This window comes from Sciurus vulgaris, assembly GCF_902686455.1.
Source record: "Sciurus vulgaris genome assembly, chromosome: 16".
Lineage (NCBI taxonomy): Eukaryota > Metazoa > Chordata > Mammalia > Rodentia > Sciuridae > Sciurus > Sciurus vulgaris.
The window spans coordinates 65,318,051-65,330,658 of NC_136477.1; the positions used below are offsets into that span (position 1 = coordinate 65,318,051).

Below are 12,608 nucleotides of genomic sequence, written 5' to 3' on the forward strand. Positions count from 1 at the left end.
GAGCCCCATGGGAGGATGAAAGGATAAGGAACTATGAGGGCAATGAAGTTAGTGAGGTGAAACAAAAGAACAATTCTTGAATTAGAAAAAAAAATCAGTGAAGGGTGAGTCTTGGTTGTTTAGTAGGGGAGTTGTAAGTTTGTTTTGTTTGTTTGTTTGTTTGTTTGTTTTTTTCCATTAATGACATTTTTAAAGCCCCTGGTATCAAATAGCATGTACATATGTAAATCAGTTGTTGATATATTCCAAGACTTTAAAGAGTTCATGATTGTGATTAGTATGAGACATGTCAAACTGAAAATCTATAGTAGTCATACCTAAAAAAAGAATCTACATTTTTGCAGTAATATGTATTTCTAGGCTAAGATATTTCCCCCTCAAGAACTTAAGGTGTAAATATCTAACCAGCTAGCAAAATCTACTTTCAACATTTCATTTATTTCAAAATCAATTTTATTGCAGCCAAAACAATGGAATTAACTGTACATGATAAACTATTTTATAAATATACATATTTTAAGTTATAGGAAATAAAGTTTATTTTGGCAGATAGTGTTAAACAAAATTAAAGTTGCATACATTAGTAACATAACTCAACATCCTTAATTTGGTATAAGTGTGACACATTTTCTTGCTTTCCTGTGTTCTGCTAAATCACCATACCTAAACAGTTTTATAAAACTGATATGCTGAAATTTAACTTTACTGTTTTCACTTATGATCTGATTCCAAACAAAATTTTTCATAAGCTTCTTCAATCTCTGGGTCCATCATATCATCAATATCACCCAAATATGGATCATCACCCCCTGACAAATCTGTTCCATTTTCTTCATAATCTGGAAAAAAGTCCTCTCTTTCAAGTAATTCTTGATATTTCTCTTGGTAATCTGGATCAGCTGCAGTGAAAAGAACACCATCAGTTGTATAAAATGTTGGTTCATTCATAAAGTAGTTAGGATCATTTTCAGGTGTTGCTTCTCCATATGTTGAAGTTGCATGAACTCTACCCCAATTACTTGACTGGAGTTCTACAAGCTTCAAGAGCATCTGTTTTACATCTCTGCTGCAGTTTGCATCCAGGACAACATTTTCAATTCTCTGAATAATTTCTTCCATATCAGTCTTTCCTTTTTCCTTCCAGGCATCTTCCAAAACTGACCCTCTCAACTTCAGTAATTTTACTGCACAAAATAAGCTGTCATTCATAGGATTAGAGAATAGGGCATTCAGCAATTCCCAGAGACCAACCTGCAGGATATCTGCTCTTGTAACCTGTCCATTTGTTCCCTTCATCTCCAAGTTAAGATAAACTCCCAGACAGAGTACAAATGAATGAAATCATTTTTGAGTCACTTCATCTCCTTTTGCAACTTGATCTTTAACTTCATATTCCGTCCGACATCTTTGAAGTAGCAATTGGCGAAAGTTGCCACTCTGTGGGCTTATTGTCAGATGATGTGACAGGTAATTACACAGGCGGGCTCCCATATAAGAGAAATTTGGGATAGATGTAGCCTGTTGGTAGATGAGTTCCACAAGATCTTGCAAAGCATCATCTGTTGTAACCCAGCCATTCAGGCTCTCTGCAAACTGTTCGATTTCAGTTTCAAAACTGCCAGGCTGCCCTGTAAGATGATTAAAAAAAAAATATCTTGAACATATTCTGATAGAGTGGGATAATCCTCACAACCATCCTCGTGGGATTCTCTATAATTAGAAGTGTAAGGCCCCCCCAAAAAGGAAACCCCAACTCTGTCCCATGGATGGATGGCAACCCCAATCAACCGCAGGAGGCGTCACTTGATGCAAACCGCAAGAGGTGTTTATTCCAGCGCTCTGGGACCCAACTCCAGGAGTCGAGTCCCTAGCAGAAAATCTTGTAGGTTTATAAAGGCAGAAACCACACATGGGGAGGGGTCACACATGAAAGGGGGAAAAGGGGGAACAAAGCTGCCAGGAAATTTCAAAGGGGGTCTGGGTTTGCTGACAACATGTTTCACAATGTTTTACAACAGGCTGTAGATTCTGGTCAATAGTTTCTGGTAATCCTACTGTTTGAGCACTATCTGGCTATCAGGCTCAATTTACTCTTTTACTCTCTGTTTGGGACTGTTTCCTGGAACAGCTTTAAGGACTTTGTTCCCATTACTGGGAGGGAAACCTTAGGGAGTTGAGATAAAACAGACAGCTTAAAAAAATGTCCATTCTTTCATTTCCCCATTTTCTTTTCTGGTAAGATCTAATCATGGAACTTCTGTCTCTATATACTCTTCTCCAAAGCTATTTCCTTGGCAGAGGGACTGGTATTGTTGCCTGAGCATTAGTACCTGTACAGCACTTACTCTTTCCCTGATGAAGGTGACTAGGTGATTTCAGGCAGGCAAGAGCCCAGGGGGCGGGCCACCAATTAGCAGCCCCTTGTTTGCAGTCCTTGGTAAACAGTCCTTGATAAAGGCAGGTAAATTTGGTAATCAATGGGCTCCGGAGATCCTTGACATTCCATTCTTCCAGGGGCAGTCTCCAACTTCCAGAGGCAGATGATTTTATGGCCATTTCCTTGATTTGACCCGATCCCCTATTTCTACACTAACTACCTGTTTCCAATTCTGGCTTCATTCCCCCCTCTAATCTCAGGAACTCCATGCTGCTGGGGAAGGAGGTCGATGACCGCTCTAGCTTCTTCGAGCTGGAAGTGGGTGGCGTGGGGCAAGCAGCTTGGAGTTCCTTTTCTAAAAATCAGGTCAATCAAGGGGTCCCAGGAAGAAGCCTGGTTGGGGAAGAGCAGTTTGTAAAGTCATCTGGGGGCGGCTGCTTCTATGATAGAAGAACAAAAAGACATGAGTACTGAAATGAGATTAGCACAAAGTAAATGTTGCAGCATCTGAAACATGCCACTGAGTATCATGAAAATGACAGAAGTTAATCTCTCACCAGGATGTGGAAGAACTGAGAAATTGTTCCCATAACTAGGCCTAGCAAAGGCTGGAGAGAACAAGGCCTTTATTTGGGGACTTTAACATTGTCATAGATGTCCCCAGAAAATATAGTTAAGCTACTTAATGTCATCTGATTTTGTAAAATATCCCTTTATTGGTATAACCTGTGTTTACTAGAGATCTCTATACTTCTGTTACTTAGGAATAGATAATCATACTAACAAACATAGATTAAGTCTACCTGTGTAGCTTAGGAAGGTCTTAAACTGACTAAAAACTTCTGACTCTGGCAGTTTCTCTTGATAGTTATCAGGCACATTTGCTGAAGAATCTTTCTTTCATTTGTAGCTTCCAGCCTTTATTCTAGTGGGCTAATACAAGTGTACATCTTAAGTTACATTTAACTATTATTTCCTTTAAATGCCCAAGAATGGCTATATTTTGGTTTTAACTGTTTTGCTGGGTATCTATGATCAAGTTGGTCAAATTGACCTGGTTCCTGTCTTGTTAAAGAGTCAGCTGAGTTCCCACAGGGGTCACTCGTACAGAACTTAAGAGCGGCTCCTTAGCTCCACCAGTGACTTTGATTAGGCAGGGTCTCTTGATGAGGTGACTTCCTTTAGAAACATCAAGGGATGTTTCCCCTTTTCCATGACCCTCCTCTGCAGCAGATGCACTGGATAATTTTTCATCCTCTAGTCTCAACAATCTCCTTGATCAGGAGGTTGTGTGACCCAGAGTTGCAACGCTCCTTAGAGAAGTTCTCTTACTCCCTGGGTTCAGGCTAACGTTGAGGGCAAGACCCAAATATGGACTTTTCTTGACCTCTGTATTTAACTCCAATTTCTAAGTTTGATCTTAATTATCCAGCAAGCCAGTCTCACCAGTCATAAATTAAGAGTAATGGGCTTTAACTTTAATGTCCATAACTTTACAGTTATTTACCCTTTTATCTAACTGGAGTCTGCATTAGTACTGGAAGTTACCACTATCTATTCTATAGGTGATGGCTTATTATCACAAGTTACCTAGGTTGTTTGTTCTTGGAGCAGCTACTTCTGCAAAACATTAACAGGTAACAGTTTTACAAAATGAAATTAGCAAGAGTAAAAATATATTCAGCTTGTATAATAGCTATCTTGAATTTTGATTGAGAACTGCATTCTATCCCCTATTTGAGATCACAGTACTTTTACAACAAGAACCAATCTTTTGACTATAACTTTAAATAAGCTGAAGTCTGGCTTATTTTGGAGCTATTCTACACACAGTAAGGTGGGAGGCAGAGCCTTATCTCAGGTAAGGCGTGGCTCTTTACAGATCTTAAGTGTTCTAATTCTGATGTTGATCTTTGCTTCTTTTCCTTAAATACCATTAAGTAGTTTACATATACTGTTTCCTGAGTCTATATAAACTTTATAATTAACACAATTTAACATAGTATCTAAAACATGAATCAAAGAAAGGCTGAGAGAGCTTTTAACTTTCCTTTTGTGTGATTAAGTGGCAAAATGTTTCATGTTTCTTTCATATTTCACAATATTAACCTTTAAACAAATCAGACTCTAATGTTTAGAAATACATTTACATTTGAAATTCTTTATCTCAGTGTAAAAAGTAACAAATTTTACACATACCCTATTGATAGCAGGTCCTATAATAGAACATTAAATGATAGAAATAAATCCCCAATAAAATTTACTCTTTATAAGTTTAAGATTACCATTACAGACAAGTTTAATCTGGAGAATAGCAGAGCTTAATAAATTCCTTGCTTTAAAAACTTGTGGTCCTGAAAAATATGAACACATTTAATATACAACTAGTGACCATTTCACAAATACTTTGACACTTTTATCTTACCAAATTGAGTTTTTAAAGAGAAATGTAGGCTCTGTAACAAAGTACAATACTCTGTAATAGTTGTTTAACCATAATTGTATACACCCCAATTTTTAAGACTAATTGTTCTAAAGAATAAAACTTAATAGACACAAAGAGTAAATTAGTGTTTCAAATCCTTGTCATTTTACCATGTCATTCTACCACATAGATTAAACTTTGGTTTATATCAGAACGTTAGTATTTCACCTTAGGAAAAACCTTCAATAGTTTTAGCTGTCTCACATACATATAAACAAACTTAGTTACACACAAACTTGTTGAAACTTGCCCTTTACTTACACAGACTTTCTTAGCACTTACTTAGACCCTCATGTATTTCATCACACAAGCACTTTCTTACCCAGAAACATTTCCTTTTTCCTTTTACTAAATATATTTCCATACCTAGAACCTTTTATTTTCTCTTTCCTATTCATTGTCCCCTTTTTGTTCACATTCTGAAACAACTCTTATGAAATTTCTGAATTTAGATAAATTACTCTATTTTAATAAGATTAAATATTCTGTTGTTTATAGTACTCTAATTGAAACACAGTTGAAACTTTTTGGGACCCTTTGTATATAGAATTGCACTTGTTAGGACATAACTCTTAGTAACCTTGTTTTTAGTTTAGTGATGACATAAAGCAAGGTTAAACCCTTTTATTTACCAACCTATGAAAACACCAATAATGTTTAAGTATGATACCCCATGGAATTTAAGGAGTTAAAAGTACTCGATGTTATTTAACAATTAGCATTTTAACTTTGTAAATTAATCAGATGTCTCTACAAACACATTAGAGTAATCCCATACATGTTGACTCTAATTCACTTATTCTGTAAAAAACCAAGATATCAGACAAGTGTCCTGAACAGTATTTGCTGTCTCTTCCCTGTTGAAGAAAAGTCCTAGAAACAATTGATATTAGACATTTTATTAACATCAATATTTTATTAGCTTGACCACCTAGAGACTTGCAAGTTATTTTCAAAGACATTTTACTCTTATTAGTTTACCCAATTTGAACCTTTTTAAATCACGTGAATTAAAAGTATCTGGATCCATTTTTAAATTTTAATTTTAGGAGCGTTCAGTTTTGATACAGACAAAACATGACATCAGACAGCACAACATACAAATAACACAAAATCAAGCCCTTGTAACTTTATAGGTGAATCTCCCTTGCAATGTAACAGATGTTCAAAAACTCTAGTTGAATAAAAAATAGAACTGATCAAAAAATCATGAGCTCAAAAAAACATATAATTAAAAATATAGCATTTACTTTGCTGGAGTTTTAAAGACTCTTTTTACCTTTTCTTTCCCTGGGTTTGAGACCGGTCTCCTACTGAGCCTTTAGGCTTCTTTTATTTTATTTCAATGTAAGCCTTGACTGAGATCTGGAAGGATCTAACAGGTTTTAACAGAAACTCTGTGTCTAAGGCATTTTAGCCATCTCATCCAGACAGGTTGGATGTTAAAATTATGAGACCTTATTTTTCATTACTTTTGAGACTGAAGCTACTTTGCTAAGTTACCCTTCAGGGCTGTCGGGAGGGGGAGTCCAGAGAAGGAACCTTTGGGGTCCACCCGAGAGTAGCCCGGTCCGAGAACCCCCCAGTTGTTCCAACCCTTCCTCCACCTTGTCCACCACAAACACACAACAGAACCAGATACAGACGGGCACCAATCTCTGATCCACCAATTGAACCCCATCAGCGCCCTTACCGACGGAGACTACTAGGCGTCCCTGGCTCTCCTTCCACCCTTAGGGCGTCCCCCAGGGCTGCAACCTGTGGCCCCCCAGGCAGGTCTGCCGGCCACTGTTCGGCCACTCTCACGAGTCACCGAACGGCTGCCACCAAAACCGAAAGCGCGCTCACAGAACCAGACCAACTAACAAAACACAAGACAAAGACAGACAACTTCGGGGTACCCCTTCTTACCTCCAAGGTCGACTCCGCGGATGAGGGGGGCCATCTTATCCCGGACGAGCCCTCAAATGTAAGGCCCCCCCAAAAAGGAAACCCCAACTCTGTCCCATGGATGGACGGCAACCCCAATCAACCGCAGGAGGCGTCACTTGATGCAAACCGCAAGAGGTGTTTATTCCAGCGCGCTGGGACCCAACTCCAGGAGTCGAGTCCCTAGCAGAAAATCTTGTAGGTTTATAAAGGCAGAAACCACACATCGGGAGGGATCGCACATGAAAGGGGGAAAAGGGGGAACAAAGCTGCCAGGAAATTTCAAAGGGGGTCTGGGTTTGCTGACAACATGTTTCACAATGTTTTACAACAGGCTGTAGATTCTGCAATAGTTTCTGGTAATCCTACTGTTTGAGCACTATCTGGCTATCAGGCTCAATTTACTCTTTTACTCTCTGTTTGGGGCTGTTTCCTGGAACAGCTTTAAGGACTTTGTTCCCATTACTGGGAGGGAAACCTTAGGGAGTTGAGATAAAACAGACAGCTTAAAAAAATGTCTATTCTTTCAGAAGAATAACATGATGGGTAAATTTCAGGGGCATTGGCAGTTTAGACATTAACACAGGAGACAAAACCACCTGGGGTTTAGCCATTGCTGACTCGAAGTTCTGTGGTGGGATTTTATACTGTGGACTAGGTGGAGCTCTCAGGAGCCTCCTTTGTTCTGGGAGCACCCCGGGCGAGGGAGGCCACTGGGAGCCTGCGGTGGCGTCGCTCTGGGCCCCTGGCGGCGGGGTCGTCCTGGGCTGGTGCAGAGGCGGTGGCTGCAGGAAGCCCAGGGCTTTGGGCTGTGGCTGTAGCTCATGCCGCGACCGCTCAGCAGGCCCTGCTTCGTTTGGGAACCCGCCGCTCTCAGTCCCGCCCCCTCCGTGGCCCAGGCTCCACTTCAGCCCGACCAGTACCTGGAGCCCAATCGAAACCGTCGGACATGCTTCTCCTCCTCCTCCTCCTCCTCTGAGGGCAGCCGCGCTCCTGGTAGGACGCAGAGGAAGGCACCCCGTGCTGGCTCTAGCCGGTGCACCTCACTCAAGCCTCATGGAAGTGCTGGGCGGCGGGCCTGTGTCCTCCATCCTTTGGGAGGAGCGGACCGCAGGCTGATCCCCGCGAAGCTCGCCTCTCTGTCGCTTCTCTTTTGTAGGTAGGTAGACTCTAAGGGCTAGAGAGGTCGGGCCCTTTATCACAGACAGTTCCAGAGGAGTCACCCAAGGAACCTTCACCTGCACTCTGCAGCTTCCAGACAAGTGAGTCGGATGGAAGAGGACCCAGGGCCTGGTGGAGGGCAGGAGCACACTGCTTGGACCCTGCAGCTGTTTCGACCTGGATTGGTCCTGTGTTGATTTCCCTGGACCATTCCACACACTGGTGACATCTGCTAAGTGTAGACTGTGTCAGGAACCATGTGAGTGAATGGAGGCAAATGGGGTGGTTGTGAAAAAGCTACCACAATGTGTCCCCAGGAGAGGGAGTCATGGAAGTGACCGCTGCTATATGGGGGCATCCTCTCTCCTATGTGAGCTGGGTTCTGAGGGAGAGTAGGAAACTCCTGGAAGGAAGGAGAAAAGATTTCATTGGGAAAGGAAATGACAACTGGGCTCAGCAAGTTCAGAAAATGGAGTAGATGAGGGGAGAGGTAGGTGGGTGGGTGAGGGCGAGCGGCTTTCTCTGGCATCACACCAGAGGCACAGGGATGGGGGTGTGGTTGGACACGTGGGCCCATCTTCAGGACAGTGGGCATGAGCTGTCCCCTCCAGCACCCCTCCAGGCCTGCCTTCTAGGCAGTTGTCCACAAGCACCACCTGTTCCTGCCACACCTGCCTTACTAAGGACCCTGGCACCTCTCCATGCTCTGATGTGACTTGGACAGCTCTAGTCTGCCCCCAAGCTCCCCTGCCACCCCAGAATTCCTGATCTTCAGTCCCTTCTCAGAAGAACATTTTAAAAGAACAGAATAAATTTATAGAATCATAAAACCAACAATATTGAAAGACAGTTATCAAAATGTTAAATAACCAAATCTGTGATGTAGAAAGCCACTTCTCATTAACCTGTTAAATAGCAGGACCTAGAGAATAACCTCACACCCCGGTGACTTCACAATGGCGATAAGTGAAAACGATATTTCAGGGTCTCTGCCAGAGTCACCATGGGGATACATCTATGCTTGCAATAAATTTGAAAGTACAAGTCATACTATTTGTTGTTTTGTTGACTACATTGGTAACTGAAGGAAATGCTAGATGTAGAGATTTATGAAAATAAAGAAGTAATTTTTTTCCTTTCCAAAATCACAGACTCCCTAAATTCTACCCCCAAATACCATAGGGACCTCACACACTCCAGGTCAAAGCCCCAGCTCTGCACTAAGAACCCTCCCCATCCTTTCCTATTATTCTCCCCAGGCCATCTTCAGAGGAAGGCCCTGGAGGAATGGGGGACTTCCTTCTGTCCACAGCATGGAGTCTGGAGGTCGAGCCCCACCAACAGACTCACAACCCTCAAGTGGAAGGGAGTCTTCAAGTACCAGTGCTGGAACCAGGGAATATGGTGGGGGCACCTGGCCACTACTGCACACTGTAAGGACCAGTTGGCCCCATGCCACAGACCTCAAGCCAAAGGAAAGGCCAAGAAGCCTCTTGAGGAATGTGAGATGGAACTCTCTCCAGTTTGGCTTAAGTAAAAATATTTGACGGGACACAGAAAACACTAACTACAAACCAAGGAACTGATAACAGAGTTAAGTGTTCTGTTCTTCTAAATGCACCACTTAAGAAGGGAGGGTGGATCCAGGACTGGAGCACAGACCCAGCAGACCCTGAGGGCAGCAAGCACTTACCCACAGGATGGCAGATGAGCCTCAAGCCCAGGAGGGTGGCAAACCCCGCATGTCTCAAAGTGCAGAGTGATGCACGCAGGTGGAGAGACAGAATGAGACCCTCACAGGAGACAGAGAGGGCTGGGGTGGATCTGGGTGGGAGATTGCCAGCAGGGTGCAGTGGCCACACCTGTGATCCCAGCAGCTCAGGAGGTTGAGGCAGGAGGATCACCAGTTTGAGGCCAGCAACTTAACAAGACCCTGTCACTAAATAAAAAATAGAAAGGGCTGGGTCTTAGTGTGGCTTAGTGGTTAAACACCCCTGGGTTCAATCCCCAGTACACACACAAGGAAAGAAAACAAACCAAAAATGTGGGCAGCAGCACCAGCCCACAGACTGTCCACTCCCCAAGGCCCAGCCTCCAGAGGTGCCCAGAGAGTGCCCAGCAAGCACTGCAGAGGAGCAGCCAACCTACAGGCCATGCCCCCAGTCCTCAGTCCTACCCCCCCAGGTCCCACCCTCACATTCATCACCTTGCCCCGGCCCCACCCTCAGCCCATGGTTAAATCCCTGGCCTCACTCCTGCCTCTTGTGGGTCCCTCTGGGGGAAAGGACAGACACACACAGGCAGTCACTCTCTGGCCACTTGCCAGCCCTCCAGCTCAAGGACATGCCCCAGGGGACCCTGTGGGCACCTGAGGAGCAGAGTCTTCCTGCAAGGGTCTTGTTCTGTCTGTCCACCTGCATGTATCACACTGCACACAGGGGTGGAGGGTGGGAGGATCATATGCAAGTTGATCACAATTGTGCGGATTCCCAAACAGCTAAAACATGTTCCACCAAGGAACTGGGACAGATGAAGTGGCCCAGAGATGGACAGCAGGTGGCAGATGGTGCCTCCTTGCAGGTGTGGGCAGTGGGTTACCCCTGAGAGGGCAGGAAAGCCCCACTGTACAGTGGGCAGGGGACTCAGAGAGGTTTCAGAATCAACTGTGAGTCTTCAGGAGGCAGAGTGTGAGGGTCAGGACAACGGCTTCAGCAGGGCACCAACACAGAACCACAAGGGCAGGACTGCACCCTGAAGCACGTGGACTGAACTTCTGTTTCTCCACCTGCAGAGCTACTTGTGCTGCATATAAGTGGCTGAGGGCAGTTTCTGGCTGTAAGAGCTCCTGCCAGACACTAGGAAAGGCGGCTCTGGGTCCTGGGTCCTCTCTGAACCTCTGGGGACAGCAGGCAGCCCTGGATTGTCCAGGCTGCTGCCAGGTATGGTGGGCTACAACACAAGTGGATGGACAGCAGATGGCACAGACAAGATGGGCATGGCCAGGACTGGGGAGCAGTGCCCACGGGCAGCATCCAGTAGCCTAGACTCTGCAAGGTCTGCAGAGGACACAGGGAGACAGCTCGCCCAACATGCTGGACCCAGGTGGCAGTGGGGAACACATCCTAGGAACAGTTTTGCCAAGGAGTGTTCAGGAGGCCCTTAGGAACTATTTCTGACCACAGGCAGCATGACCCTAGCCTGCCTGTCAGTACCAGGGGATAAATAGAAAGTCTCCTCCCCTGGCCACACCTTGAGGACATCAGATTCAGTGGAGAGAAGCCAAACACAAGAAAATGGCCCCACCTTTGGAAGTGTCCAGAACTGGCCAGTTTGGAGACATGGATGAGTGTCTGTTGAGGACCAGGGAGGGTGGGGACCTGGGGAGACAATTGGGGGCACAAGGTTTCTTTGGGGATGTGAATATGCTCTAAAATCGACTCTGTGGTTACACTAAAAGTCACAGAATTACACACTTTAAGGAACTAATTGCTATAGTACATGAATCGTACCTTTAAAATCTTAAAAATGTGTCCACATGCTGAGCAGCAGATGCACAGAAAACCAAAATTAAAGGGGACATCGAAGAAGTAGATACTCTGCAGACCCTGCCCCATCTTCACAGAGCAGGGCTTTGGTGCCTCAGACCAGCAGCCCAGCCCATGGCCAGGCCCAGAGTGCTGGGCCACCAGGTGAGATTCCCAGCCCTGAACCTGGCAGTTGGGCCAGTTTCCAGCAGCAGGACAGTCTCCTTTTTGGGGTCACCACAGAAACCTCTCTCCCCCAGGGTCTGCACAGCACACACCAGGAGGGTACACCCTGGGCCTGCAGCCTGCAGTGCTGCACACCTGCCTCTCTGGTGAACCCTGGGGTGCCTTCTGCCTGGGGAGCAGGAGCCCATTTCCTCCAGACCCACCTGCCCCCGTCCCTTTCCTGCCTTCCCTGTGTCCCTTCTGTGGGGGTCTTAGCTGCCAGTGCCACTATGTCTCAGTCCTCCTCATGAACCTGGATGGGGGTGGTGGTGGGACCCCCCAGCACATCATGCATCTAAAGAAACCTCAAAGAAGAAATGCAAAATAAAAACAAACAAACAAAAATATTAGAAAGCAAGTTGGAAGGATAAAAGGAATGGAGAAAGAAGAAAACTAAAACCGTCACAAGTAACTCAGTGAGAAACTGTGCACAGGCAGCACCTGCAGCTCCAGCTATTCAGCAGTCAGGGGCAGGAAGATAGACCCTGGCAAGAGTTCAGAATCAGCTGGGGGAGCAAGGTAAGACCCTATCTCAAAAACAAAAATAAAAACAAATGCTCTCATAGAGGCAGGAGAAGCTGCCATACTGGTGGATGAAACCAGAGCAGCATGTTTAAAAGGGCGGGCAGGAGAGGGAGAGAAGACCATCCATGGAAACAAGCCCTCCAGCACAGCTCAGAATTCCACCACAGTGTGGAGATGGTGATGAGGAAGTTTTCCGGAGAGCAAGGCAATGGACCAAAACAGAGAAAACAGCCTGGAGAGGCGGCTCTCACATGAGACGGCAGAAATGAGAGACAGAAATGAGAGGGCAGGCATCTCGTTTCTGATGTATGGAAATGGGCTTAGGTAACTGGCAAGAGAGTGGGGCTGGATGTGGGAAAAGCACATAACAAAGCAGATGAAA

General features: G+C 44.7%; 1 pseudogene across 1 annotated transcript; it reads right to left on the reverse strand.

The window, feature by feature from the left end:
* Positions 1-444: 444 nt before the first annotated feature.
* On the reverse strand, positions 445-7,757 carry LOC306646608 (polyadenylate-binding protein-interacting protein 1-like; annotated as a pseudogene). The gene is made up of 2 exons (XR_013766930.1): positions 7,715-7,757; positions 445-1,708 (listed from the first exon to the last, which is right to left on the reverse strand). The product of XR_013766930.1 is annotated as a polyadenylate-binding protein-interacting protein 1-like (transcript).
* Positions 7,758-12,608: the final 4,851 nt, after the last annotated feature.